Source organism: Protopterus annectens, chromosome 8.part0, assembly GCF_019279795.1.
Source record: "Protopterus annectens isolate FY-2018-M chromosome 8.part0, PAN1.0, whole genome shotgun sequence".
Lineage (NCBI taxonomy): Eukaryota > Metazoa > Chordata > Ceratodontiformes > Protopteridae > Protopterus > Protopterus annectens.
In genome coordinates this window covers 748355558-748369902 of record NC_056741.1, presented here as the reverse complement: position 1 = coordinate 748369902, position 14345 = coordinate 748355558, and the positions used below count along the sequence as shown (strand labels likewise).

At 40.5% G+C, this 14345-nt stretch overlaps 1 protein-coding gene across 2 annotated transcripts in view; it reads left to right on the top strand.

Moving 5' to 3' along the window:
• The window catches only part of SCAMP3 (secretory carrier membrane protein 3), a 728328-nt gene that overhangs the window by 507833 nt on the left and 206150 nt on the right, over window positions 1-14345 (top strand). The gene's annotated exons all lie outside the window — the stretch shown is intronic.

The following is a 14345-nucleotide window of genomic DNA, read 5'->3' as shown; positions in this document are numbered from 1 at the left end:
CATCCTCAGAGTGGAAGTGGCCTCCCCACACCGAAAAAGTCTATATGGTGCTTGGTAGAAAACACAGGACTGCTTGAGTAGTCATTTCTTATTTGCTGCAGGGAACTTTCTCATGAACTTTTCAGCTCCTTCTATGTGGTGAATTTTAAAGTGTGATAATTACCATATCAGAAAAGTGTTTAATGTAAATTACTGCCACAAGCTTTATTTGTTACTCTATTGCTGTACTTTAGCCATGGTTATCCCAAATTTCTTGGAAGATTTTCTGTGAGGCCCACGATGTGACCATCCATAAAGTATGCCTGTGGAGAAATATCCGTCCAAAATCTTACCATTTTCAGTGGCTTTTTGACTTTGAAGGGGGGGGGGGGGGTGTCTTGCTTCTTAATATGAGCAGTGCAAGACATTTAATTCATTAACACTTAGATTGCTAGTCATGCTGTTTACTGCTGCACAACTGCAGAGCTTGTTTTGTGGACTTCCTTGTGTCATTCAACTTGAAAAGCAGACTACACACTGTAATGCCCCTGCACTGGCCCAGTAATCAAGGAGCCTCAATCCTCACCACTAGCACCAGTGAGGGACGTACACATTGGGAGGATGACAAATACGCACACAGTAAAGTACAATTTCCCTTAAGAGCACACTGGGAGCTAGTTTCTCCCTCTTTATCTAGATCCCTAATAAGATTCCCCACTGGCACAACTATAGGGCTAAGATCTCAGCTGAGGGATCAAGCCAAGACCTCCAGCACCCTGTCTGTCCAACCAGTGCTTCGTGTTCCTGCGCAAGTAGCTGACACACACACACACATTTTGATATTTGATTTATATGCAAACACACAGACACTCCTGGGGAAGGTAGGCACATAAAATATACACACAATGAATGTCACATAAAGTAGAAAGCACACATAAATTATCAGAGTTATTAAAATATATTAAATAAGTATGATAAAAAATAAATAAATAAAAACAAGTCTACCCACACCATCAAAACTGTATTGAATAAATAGGTTTTAAGTGACCTCCAGAAGCCGGCCATAAAGGACACTGCCGAAGCCACCCAGGTAATGAGTTCACCAGAGGAAGACTTGAAAGCAGACTGATCAAATCTCAGATGTCTGAAGGTTCACCCATGAAACCAGCAGCAGTCCTTCAGAGGCTGTGTGCAAGGTCCTAGCAGAGCGGTATGGTACAACCAGCTTCTTCAAGTAAGAGGGACACAAGTCGTGGATAGACATGTAGATTGAAACCAACACTTTGAACAGTATCCGTGAAGGCTGTGCAGAATAGGTATAATATGTTGGTAACTGGATGTACTAGTCAGTAGCATAGGAGCCGAGTTCTGCACCATTTGCAAATGTTCAGGCTGAATCTTAGGAAGTCTCAGGTACAGAGCATTAATGTTTATTGACACCATACATGTTATAATTAGGAAATGAAGGGCAGAAGAGTTTCTCAAGATAAAATGAACCTCTGTTTTGGAAGTGTTACGTTTCAACCGATTAAGACTAAACCAAGAATGCACTGTGCCAAAGTCAGCAGCAAGGGAATAAACACTTACCATATCATTGTACAGAACGGAGGGGTAAAGCCGAGTGTCATCAGAGTAAGTACATTGTGCTAAAACTCTCTGTAGTAAGATATCCCAGTAGGTTCATAGTTTTAAACTAGATTAACAAACATCCAAGTCTTTATAAGCCTAACTGCAGAACCCAACCCAGTTTTGTCCCTGAGTACCTTGGACACCTGTATGGTGGTGTATATTAGTAAGGAGGTAGTTAAGGATTATGCAGGTGGGTGTATGTTAGCGTGAGATTAGTTTACTTACTGTCAACTGCTGTCCATCAGACATGTGGGAGCCAGACGAGGTGAATTTGCAGTTTCCCTTCAAGTGATCAAAAGTTTCTCTTGAATGGGGTCAGGGATGAACTCTGCTCCACATGGATGGAGAGCTTATCCCATAGTGTAGAGATCCTTTGTGACACATACCTGTCTCTCCAGCGTGTTCTATTTATGTCACAGGCAAAGTTCATTTCCCGAAATGTAGTGTTTCTGGTGCTGTTTGTTTTACAGATGTACATGAGCTCCGTCAGAGCTAGATCTGAAGGATGCCTTATATGCCAGACATAGATCACCTCTCAGTAACCTGTAGGAGAATTGAGTACACTGACAGTCTTAAGGTAGTCTGTGTAGGACAGGGTATTCATACCTTGACTTCTCGATGGCATTCAGACTGTTGCAAGTGCCTTGTTAGGCTTATGACAAAGGAGCATTGTACTCAGTGAAGGGTCTGATAAAGGCTGAGTAAGAATGGTGCTATAACGTCCTTGGACCTGGATGTCATACCCTTGCTTATGGGTTTGGTGATATAGAGTGATTTTCTTACTATCTTGGCTATGTGTTGGTCAATGGCCAGATTACTGTCCACATATATTTCCAGATCCCTAATTATGGGGTCATCTCTTAGGGGTGTTTTATCAATGAAGTAATTAGCTGGTGGACAGTTTCCCTAAGGGCACTATAATGCATTTCTTTGCATACAGTTGTAATCAGTGGCTTTCAAACCAGCCATTTGTTTGCATTAGACCTTCTTGTAGGATATTTGTGTCATGGGGACTCTGTGTAGGACACAAACGTACAATCTTCTGATCTGAAGTCAGATCTTGTCAATAACTTTCCCCTCCAAAAAAACACAGACTATGGAAGACAGGCACTTTAAAAATGAACTAAAAGCTTATTTTCTCAAATCCAGGACCTGTCCTTGCCATGACTCCACCTAGTCTTCCTTCCCTTTATGTACCCTCAAAAGCACCATACTTAGTACCTCATTACACCTCTCTCGCCACTGTGTCTACTATGGATTTGCATAATTTTATACAAACAAAAAAATGTTATTGTTGACCTATTGAACTATATCAATGTAAAATTATATTACTTAGCTTCTTTTTAATGCAACTTTAACTTTATGCATGTAACCAAACATATGTGAATGTTTTTGCTATAACCGCTATTATATCAATATTGTTTAAAATTGTACTACTGGAGTTTTTCTCCTCGGGTCTCCACTGAAAATGGGCCACAAGCCCAGTTGAACAAACCTGGTTAACAAATGTCAATAAATAAATAAATAAATAAATTTATTGAATTGAACATAGGTGTTACAATTACTCACACTTTCAAGCTCTCAAGAGCTCATTATAACTCCTGATGAAGGGCTCATGCCAGTTCGAAAGCTGAGGTAATTGCAAAACATGTATTGGTCCAATAAAAGGTCTTGCATCACACCTGTGTTCCAGTGTCTGCAGTTTCCATTAGTGGATCAACACAGCATTTGAATAATTAGATTTTTTTTTCTATCCCTAAAAATGAAGTTTAAAAATTGGCAGTAATTGTCACCAATAAACATGGTTCATTTCAAGGTAGATAAAACATCCCCAGGCCTCAGTGGAGAAACCAGTATTTGATCTGATCTGATGAGCCTTGATGTTTTTGGTTTAGCTATTTGTGTCTAAACTGGTCTTGATGGGCAAGGGTTCGTCCCACTGGTCATTGATTGCATAGTTGGAGATAACAGTCATGAGCTCATCATAAAACTGGGAATAGTAAGCACCTTTAAAGAGCAATGATGAAGGAGGGTTGAAACCACTGTAACTTCCACGGGGTCAGTCGGTGACAGAGCAGACCTGACAGCAGCAATATTATTCATGAAAAAACAAGTAGCCGACTTGCATTGAAAAACAGATTAAGCTGGTCTAGTGGTATGACAGGCTGGTTTGCATAACCTGTCCACCACGTGGAAAAGCATAGCTGGCCAGCTACCAAAGGGATACTCTGGACAGGAATGTATCCTTCGTATGAGTGATGGCTGCCTGGTAATAAGCATAATGCTCATCATGTTCAATCTTTTCACTTCACAAACCCACGCTACACCATCTGACTTTCCAACCTGCCCCCTTCTCGTTATAGGAGACAAAAGTAATGATCATAACAAGGCTCATACATCTTAGCAGATACAAGGTTAACATGACCTGGGGACTAGTACGTTGAGTTCTCAGATCAGTGATCCTAGCTTCCATGGAGTCAGCAAAATCCTGTAGAAGGAGTTTGAGAAAAAATGTCAGGAGTAATACGATTACTTGTTCTAATCCCATTCATTTCAGGATCAGAGGGATTAAAATACAAAAGCACAAGACCAAAGTGGACAAGAAAGTGGTCAGGCTGGTTTCACCAGACTCGTGACTTTACTTCCAGTAAGAATATGAAGTCCACGGTATGACCTAATCTCTGGGTTTGATAGATAATAATCTGACCAAATCCATAGACTTTCATAATGCAACTACATTTTTTTGGCAGGAGTCAGTGACTCATCATTGACAAAAATATTGAAGTTACCAAGCACATGTACATGCTGGTGACCTAAACTGGACACCATGAGGAAATTGGTCAACTCCTGAAGGAGTGTATTTGCATAACCTGGTGGATGGTAGACAAGGAGAAACCTACACTTTGCTGCTGCTACACTGACATGTTTATTTTATTTATTTTATTTTACATTTGTTTACCGGGCTAGTCCAACTGGATAAAAATCTGTTTTCAGCAGAGGCCCGGGGAGAAAAGCTCCACAGTGGTTAATACATTAATTCATTTCCATAATGAAAAATACAATTTTGTAAAAGTTAAGTACACAAAGGAGAAATCAAAATACAAACAGGACAATTTAACAGTAATAAAAGAAAGGAGGAAGTAGAGAAGTAGAATTGATAAAGGTAAGCATACAGGGGTGTTAGTATATATAGGATCTAAAGGTAAGAGAAAAGAAAGAGCAATTGGTGAGCAGACATTAAGAAAAAAAGGCAGGGGATAATGGATTTAGTCTGGTTTGGTACAAGGACATAGCCAATGAGTGTTAAAGTATTGTTTAAGGCTAGTTTTGAATTGGTGGGGAGAGGTAGCAAGTCTTAGGTTGTTTGGACGGGCGTTCCATAGTTTTCCGGTGGAATTGGCAAAAAGAGCATCACCTCCTGAATTATTGGATTTCGTTGTATGAACCAGGACACTATTAGAGGATCGAAGACTGTTTAGATTAGAGTAAGGGGTTAAGAGATTGTGTAGTGAGGGAGTTTTTTCTGGCTCTTTGATAATTTTATAAGCTTCCATAAGTTGGTTAAACTTGAGAAGGTTGGGGAGTTCTAACCAGCCTAGTTTTCTTAGGTTAACGCAATGATGAGTTCGATAAGATTTCCCAGTTACAAATTTGGCAATATGGTTATAAGCTACAGATAGTTTATTGAGCTCAGTTTTTTTGAGGAAGGAAAGAACCGGAGAAGCGTAAAGTAGGGTAGAGAGAAGGTGAGTATGTGCTATGGTCAGTTTAGTATGGGGCGTGAGAAAGTTCTTAATTCTATACATGGATCCAAGTTTTTTGTTGACAGTTTTTATAGTTTGGGTAATGTGAATATCAAATTTGAGCTTGTGGTCAATTGTGACTCCTAGTAGTTTGGTGTTGGAAACAGGCTCAATGATGGTCCCATTTGTGGACCGAACGTGGAAGGCCGTGTCATTACAGAGTGTAGGATGTTGCCCTAAAGAAGAGGCTAGGGTGGGGAGAATTAGTAGTAGGTTAGTTTTTTCGGGTTTAGGATAAGTTTCCGTTCAGTGAACCATAATTCCACTGCAGTAAAGCAGTGTTGGGTGACTTTCTGGAGGTTATTAAGAGAGAGATCAGAGCAAATCAACGTAGAGTCATCTGCATATTGAATGCAGGTGGCTTTGGGGATGGCTGAGTGGAGATCATTTATAAATACCGAAAATAGAAGGGGGCCAAGTATGGAACCTTGGGGAACTCCTATAGTATTAGGTAGTAAGTGAGATAGTTTACTTAGCCACTGAACTGCCTGTTGTCTACCAGAGAGGTAAGCCTTGAACCAGTTTAGGGCAGGTCTATCAAGGTGAAGGTTTTCAAGAGTTTGTAGTAAGAGTTGATGATTGACCATGTCAAAGGCTTTTGACAGATCAAGAAATAGAGCAGAAGTGATTAGTTTGTTGTTACGGTTGCTGTTGATTGTATCAACAAAGGAAAGGAGGGCAGTAGTAGTACTATGATGGGGCGAAAGCCATGTTGAGTTTTGGATAAAAGATTATTTAAAGTGAGATAATGTAGGAGTTGTTTGTGAGCACATCTCTCCATTATTTTTGCTATAGGTGACAATATAGCTATCGGTCGGTAGTTAGAAGTTTCTGTGGAGGGACCACCCTTATGAAGAGGGATGACGTAGGATATTTTCCAAAGAGAGGGTATTTTGCCTTCGGTTATAGTCCTGTTAATTAAGATTAAAATGGGATAGGCTACTACATCTGATGCTATTTGTAAATATTCAGCAGGGAGTCGATCGGCCGATAGAGTGGATGGTTTAAGTTTTTCAATAGGGTTCTAATATAGGAGGTGGATATTGGTTGAAGGTTAAAGGCAGGTGGAGCATTAGAAACAGCAGTAGTAATGAAGGAGGAGGAAGAAGGTAGCTGACTGGCTAGTGACTGGATGGTCTCGGTGAAAAAAGTGTTGAAGGCATTGGCCACTTCTACAGGATCTTTACCAATAAATTTCTCTGGGGTTGGGGTAGAGGATTTCCCTGAGTGAAGGAGGTTATTGAAACCTGCCCAAAACTTCTTAGGGTTATTGCTGTGTTTATCCTGGAGGTGACAAAAGTAGTTCTTTTTATCCCGGTTATGTCTGATTTAGTGGAATTTCTATGCTGCTGGAATTTAATACGGTCAAGTGGTGCTTTAGTGGTTCTCCACTTATCCCATGCTTGATTTCTAAGCTTGATTTTTAATTTAGTTTCCTTGGTAAGCCAAGGTGCGATCCGGGCCTTTGATCTGATGAGTCGATTAGGGGCATGTAAATCTAGTATATTTAGAAATGTGTCATTGAAGAGTGACACACTCTCATCAAGGGGAAGTGTTTTTAACATCGACCAGTTACAGGATTTGAGTTCCTCCAAAAATATACTTGGGAGAAATTTCTTCTTATTTCTAACATGTGTATATATGGGAGGATTTGTACAGGTCATTTTATGTTTCAAGATAAAAGTAACAAGGTGGTCACTGAGGTCATTAGGAAGGGTCCCACTGGTATAGTTTGGTGTATCTTTATTGGTAAGAATCCAATCAATGGTGCTATCTTTTTGATTAGCATTTCCAAGTCTTGTTGGTGATATGATGTTTTGGGAGAAGCCATGTAAGTTAATGGGCAAGGGATTCTTCTGGTCAGTGAACTTGGACCAGTCAATGTTAAAGTCGCCCAGTATAATGGTTTCCTGAGGGTAGTGCATGGTTAGCCAAGATAGGGTGGATTCCAGAGTATCTTGGTTGTTCCCTGGTGGGATATAAACTACAATAAGGTTAATGCATTTTTGGTTGTTTAGGCATATTTTTAGGGAAATTAGTTCCATATTGGAGATGATAGGGGGTTGTAAGGAATTCCGGATGATGTTCAATGAGTTTTTAAACATAACAGCTATTCCCCCTCCCTTTTTTTTTGTTCGATCTATCCTAAGCAAATTATATCCAGGTGGGAGAATCTCTTCATCCTTTGTAGAAGGTTTGAGCCAAGTTTCTGTTAGACACATGATGTCTGGGAAATGTGTGGCTATAATAGCATGTAGATTATGAACTTTATTTTTAATACTTCTAACATTTAGATGGAAGATAAGAAGAGAGCTAGTGCTTCTTGGGGATAGGTTACATGTTCAAAGGAATTGGTTCCCGTAGAACAACCTCGAACAGCCCCACTTAGAGCACCGACAAACAGCAATCCTAGCCCCCATTCCTGCCCCTCAATGGACTTTAAATCAATGAGATCCCTGGTGGAATGGCTGAAACCAAGAAAGATCCAGAAGTCTCACTGAGGCAAGTTTCTGTAATAAAGTAAGGTCCTTGTTTTGCGGCAGGTCTCAAGTAATCCTAGACTTGCTGCAAATCAACCTCATACAGTGATATAATGTGGGCTACCAGAAAGTGGTTTGCAGTTACCTGTCACTGATGAAAAAACAGAACCTTGATGTTTACTGTTAAAAGAAAGAACTCTGGTGTTTTGATCCGGTAAAGTAATGCTTGAGCCAGTGGTACACCATGGGAATGCCCTTAGGGGTGTCTGTTTTGGCTGCCATGATGCCTATGTAGATGATGCAGGTGTCTGCACGGTCTAACTATACATGTAGGTAGATGACAGAAGACAAATGACTTTATGTCAAGTATAAACAATTTACTATATTATATAGGATCTTTTGAAACTGTAATAGCCATGCTAATTGGCATAAAACCCTACAATCCTACACTATAATAATATAAAAATAAAAGTAATAGAACAATGACAAAAATAAACGGCTGTAGCAAAGCAATAAGACTAGACAGTGCAAAACACAAAACAGTACATAAAAAATGACAAATTAGAAAGCAAAGTCAGATAATAAGATATAACAGTTTTAGTTCACCGCAAAATAACTTGTCAGATAAACATTAAATTAACTGAGCTTTTGTGCCCCAGCAAAGCTGGGGAATAGGCAGTGATAAGTAGTTAATAGTAAACAGGTAAAAATTGTTACTTATATTCTGTGCCATAGCATGCAGTAGGGCTCTCAGAAACTACAAGAAGTGATATCTATTTGTCTATCTATCTGTCTATCAATCATTTGTTGACCAATCAAAGGTCATCTACTTGACTGATGTCTGACTGCTCCCACCTACTTTGAGTACACATGATTTGTAGAGGTGTATGTCAGAGACAGACTCTTTCCCTCACCTGCAGCTAAACTCTGTATCCCTCCTTTTCTGTAGAGGGATGACTGTTGCTGTTCTCCATTCGTGAGGCATGAATCCTATTTGGAGGCTACAGTTAAATACCAGTTCCAGAGGGCCTGACAGATCATGTTTCAAGCTATTTAGAAGGCATCCTGGAATATTGCATGGGCCCATTGATGCAGTGTTCTTGGTCTTAGAGGGAACATTAAGGACTTGTCCCATAGTAATAGCAGGTAGAGTTATATTTGATGGTATTTCTTGAGGGAAGGTTGAGGGGGTGAAAGAAGGGTAAAGTTGGAGATGGATTTGTTGGCCAGTAAGTTTGCTATGTCTTCTGGCTCAGTATGGTTGACTCCATTAACAATGAGCTCTGCACAGAATTGTTTATTGCAATAGAGGTTGCAGACGTAGCTAAAGAATGCCATGTGGTTCTCCTTGTCAAAGAATGTTTTATGGTTGTCCTTGTAATTTGATATTTTAAACATCACTGTATATGGCAAGTTAGTTAATATTAATGACTATATGTTTTACTGTTTGCAGATTTTTTTTCTCTAGTATAGCTGCCTTAGTTATTGTATGTCCATATTTTAACTTTAAGCTTTATATTTCTCTGTACTGTATAAATTTACCTATTTAGTTACTATAGCTTTTCTACTGCGGTGGTGGTGCTGAGGTAGCGTTGTCACCTCACAGTAAGACGTTGTCCTGTTCGATTCTCAGCTAGAGCGTCTTCTGTGTGGAGACATGCGTGAATGGGCATACCTTCTTTGGAGGTTGTGCGTCAGGGCCAGCAACTCGGCACGTAAAAATCTACTGCCAATCATTAGCGGACCGGAGTTCCGCTGTGGCGACCCCTAACCGGGAAAAGCCAAAAGACACAACAAGTTACTATAGCTTTTCTCTACAACTGTCTGCTGAAAAGGGGCTACCACAGCCCAGATGGGCTACCCCTGTTAACAAAAGCAGTAAGTAAATAAATAAAATAATAGTATATAGCAGAGGTTCTTATAACAAACATTGTAAGTTGTGCAAATATACACACTGAAATTATAGATTGTTTGGATACTGGCTGTTCATAAGTATAAAAGAGGCAGTCAGTCATCAGACCAGTAGCAGTCTAGCCAATCCACCAAAATTCAAAAGTTATTTCCTGCCTCAAGGAAGGTTATAAAAGATAGGCCCAGGGAGAATTTGTGATTGCCCATCCAACTATTTAGGTTAGTCTTAAAGGTAGCTAAGGTACTGCTTTGCTTAGTATATCTGAATGTTTATTCTGTTGGTGGGAAGTGCACTGAGATAAGAACCTGCTTTCCACCATGTCTTATTAATTTGTTGATAGAGATTTAATGTGCAGGCTTAGTTTATTCCACTGGAGGAGAATATGCTGGGATAAGATCCTATCTTACAATCATGTCTTATTTATTTACTTTTATTTAACATTTGTTGACCGGGAAAGTCCAACTAGGACAGAGTCTATTTTCATCGGAGTCCCAGGGAGAAATGCTCCAGATGCATGTGTTTGGAATGTGAGAGGAAACCAGAGTACCTGGAGGAAAGCCATGCGAATGCACGGAGAGCATACAGACTCTGCACAGAAGGCACCCCAGCTGAGAATCGAACCAGAGAACCTGTTGCTGTGAGGTGACAACATTAACCACTGCACCACTGTGCCGCCCAATTTGTTGATGAAGACTGAGGTCCTTTCAACTTACACTTGTGGAACCATTACTTCTTTTAAGATATTGGCGGTCTAGAAATGTGGGGCCTTTTCTGGCCTGAAAGGCCAAACTTAGATCACCAAGGAGGGCTATTGTTTTTTTTTTTTTTTTTTTTTGCCAGTGTGGATCATACTACATTATTTGGCATTTAGTTTGAGGCTATTGTCTTTGTACCATTTGTTTTTACAGTCCATCCTGTGTCAGTGGGTGTTCAGATGTCATCCCCCTAGCATACAGTCATCAGCAATCTCATTAACCAGAGACCTAGGGTTCAGTCCTTGTTAAAGTTTAATGTTTTCAGGATAGTTACCATGCCTCTGCAATTTCTGGGAAGAATGGATAGGGTATTTTTCTTTAACTTTCAGTTCATCCTTTCAGGACACGACGTATCTTGGCAAATCCCCTATGAGGAGGCCTAGTATGGTTTAGTTGTGGTTGCCTCCACAAAACTTAATAATTAGACTTTTTGATAAATTCTTACTCAGCAGTGGATGACACAGGTTGCTAAGCTTTTTCCACTGTAGATGTGAACAGGGTGGTTCAAGTTGCCCTCACTTTTCTGCTTCGCATCATATAGAAATCCTGGCTTGGGGAGGAGCCCTTCTCCACTCAACATCTGGCATCTGTCTTATTTGGGCTGGAAGGACTGATCTCTACCTGCAGCTAACCATCTTGCACTAGGGTTTATAATGTAGCTGTGATCATCTCACTAGAACATCTTCTTTCATGGTGAGCATTTTTATTTATTTATTGATGTGATTGATTGGCATGTCATTACCGGGAAAGTGACTGGGTAGGAGTTCATTTTCTGTTGAGGCCTAGGGAATAAAAGCTCCAAAGTATTAACAAAATATTTTAAGAACAGTGATTTTTCAGTTATTTAAACATTAGTTGAGAGTAGATACAAGTTATGTGACAGTGACTTATTTAGAGAAATTTTAGCCAGTTTTTAGAGAAATTAAATGCAAGTTAGTATAATACAAACAGGACTTGCAGTATGAAGTGAAAGAAAAGTGGGCTTATGGTATATTTAGAGAGAAAGCCAGAGGAGAGAAATCGATAGAAGTAAGGAAGTGAGTGAAGAAAGGAGGGTAAGGAGAGGTAAGGTATGAATATGTATTTGTTCACATTAAGGGATATAGTTTGTTCTGGTGTTGAGCAAGAACAGAACCAGCTTTGGCTAGAAAGTCTTTCAGAATGGTTTTGAAGGATGGGAGGGAGGGTATTGACCTGATGGATACAAATAAGTAGCTCCAGCTCTTATCAGTGTGGTACAAGTACAGACCATGCCCAGCAGATTTGATAGGTTTGTGAACAGACCAGAGTGTTTGATCATCGGATCATAATGACTTAACTGGGAGCGTAGCTGTATGGAATATTATTTTGGGCTGGACAAAGCAGATGGATTCTGGATAACTGCATAGGTGGTAAGAAGCTGTGTATATGTTTGTTGATGGGGTAGTTCTAACCAATTTAGGAATTTTAGTGTTATACAGTGGTGGGTTCTAAGAGGGGTATTTGTGCAAATTTAGCAACCTAGTTGTAGGATTGTTTAGGTTTTGATTTTTGTGATGCCTGAAGGTTAGTAAGGATGGTAGCACCATAAACAAAAGTGTGTGACGTAGATAAGTAGTGACAAGCATAGCTTTAGTTGCGTCAGTGAGAATTTTTTTGTCTCTATAAAGCATCTCTAGTTTTTGGTCATCATCGACCCCCTTTTTCCTATTTTCTGTATGGGGAAGGGACGTTGTGTCACTTGTTAGCATCTGTCCCTTTTCAGTGTTATTCTCTTACCTTCTTCTTGACACTCATGCCTGACTGTTGCAGGTCTTCTCTCACACAATCCATCCACCTCTTTGTTGGGCACCATCATTTCCTCTTGCCTTCTTCCTGTACACCCCAAGTCTTCTACACCAGATTATCTTCTGCTTTCCTGCATATTTGCCCAAACCACCGTAATCTGTTCTCTTTGACCTTTTCTGCAATTGGAGCTACTTTGGCTTCTGCTGTTATGTCCTCATTTCATTGTCTGTCCCACAGTGTGCATCCTGCTACCCTTCTCAGGCACTTCATTTCCATCACCTCTAGCTTCCTCAACTGGTCTGCCTTTACTGCCCAGGTTACTGTACCATGTAGCAGTACTGGTCACACCACCGTTTTGTGCACCTTATTTTTCACCTTCTTTGGCATTCTTCTGTCATACACTACCACTAATACTCTGTGCCAGATGGCTGGAGCCCTTCTGATTCTAGCTTTAACATGTTCATTCGCATTTCCTTTCTTCTCAACTGCCCATTTCAGATACTTGAAGGCGAAGCTGCTAACCTGTTTCACTGTTTTGCCTTCTATCTCAATTTTCAGCTTCTTCTGATTTCTGCCCTTTGCTGCCATTACAACTGTCTTATCTGTAGTGATTGTCATCCCATGTGCTTTGTTTTGCATTCCATTCCCCTATTCTTTGCTGAAGTTCTTGCTCATAGTCTTCCTGTAATGCCGCATCATCTGCATACAGCAGCTTTGTTGATCTGTCCCCCACCGACCTGTTTGCTAATGTAGTCCATCACCAGCATGAACAGCAGTGGCTTAGAGCGCAACCCTGATGCACACCCACTTCAACCAGGAACCCCTGTGTGAGATCAGACACTGTTCATACTTGAGTCATTGGGTCCTTGTACATAGCTTGCACTAATTCTAGCAATATTTCTTGACTTTGAACCACCCAGGACTATGCAAATTAGGTTACTTGGGACCTTCTGATATGCTTCCTCCAAGTCTAGGAATTCCCAGTTGGACTATTTCCTTATTTCTAGCTTCTTCGAAAGTATGTCTCACTGCAAACATTGGGCCAGTTGTGCTACATCCTGATCTGAATTCGAATTGCTCATTTCCCATCTTACATTCTACTACTGTGCACATACATTTATCATTCATCCTCTCCAGAATGTTTATGCAGTGTGATACAAGTTTAATTCCTCTATACTTCAGTTGTGAATGCCCCCTTTGTTCTTGTACACTAGCACTAGTATGTTTATTCTCCAGTCATCTGGGATCCATTTTTTTCTCCATACTGCTATGAGTAGCGTCAGGAGCCATTTCTCTATCACACCCAACTTCATCATATCTTTTGTGACCTCATCTAAGCCTGCTGCTTTCCCTGACTTCATTTTCCTTAGTGCTGTTCTTACTTCTTCTTGAATGGGCTCCTCCTCTTCTTTCATCGTAGGCTGTCTCTGGAGTAATACAGCTTCTGTGGGGCTTTCTTCATTCAAAAGCTGCTGTAAGTACTCCTTTCATCTGCCTTTGATGTCCTGTGGACTGATGAGCAGGTCTTTGCCTTGCAACCGGATAGAGTTTCTTTGTGCCATCCACTGAGTCACTTCCAGAAGTTGGTAGAGTGCCTCTGATGCCTTATTCTTTGTTATTGCAACTCCTGTCTTAGCCTCTTTGTTATCCAACCAGTATTCCTTCCTAGCCTGAACTGTTTTTTTTTCTATCTCCCAGTTTTTTCTGCACTCCTTCTTTCTTTTGATGGCTTTCTGGATTTCTGCATTACACCACCAACTGTCCTTATATAACTTATTTCCATACCTGGCTCGGCCGCATGTCTGTTCTGTAGCCCTTACACATGCTGTTTGGAGGCACTGCCATTCTTCTTCAACTGCACCTATTTCCCCTTTTTCTTGACGTGCTGTAGCCCAGAGTAATTCATTGAACTGTTGTGCTTTATCTCCATTCAACTTCCAGATCTTCAGCCTGGTTGTGTTGACATTAGAGCCTTCTCTGGCCACTGTTTGCAGCTGGTTGTGGCAATCAGTGGTTTATG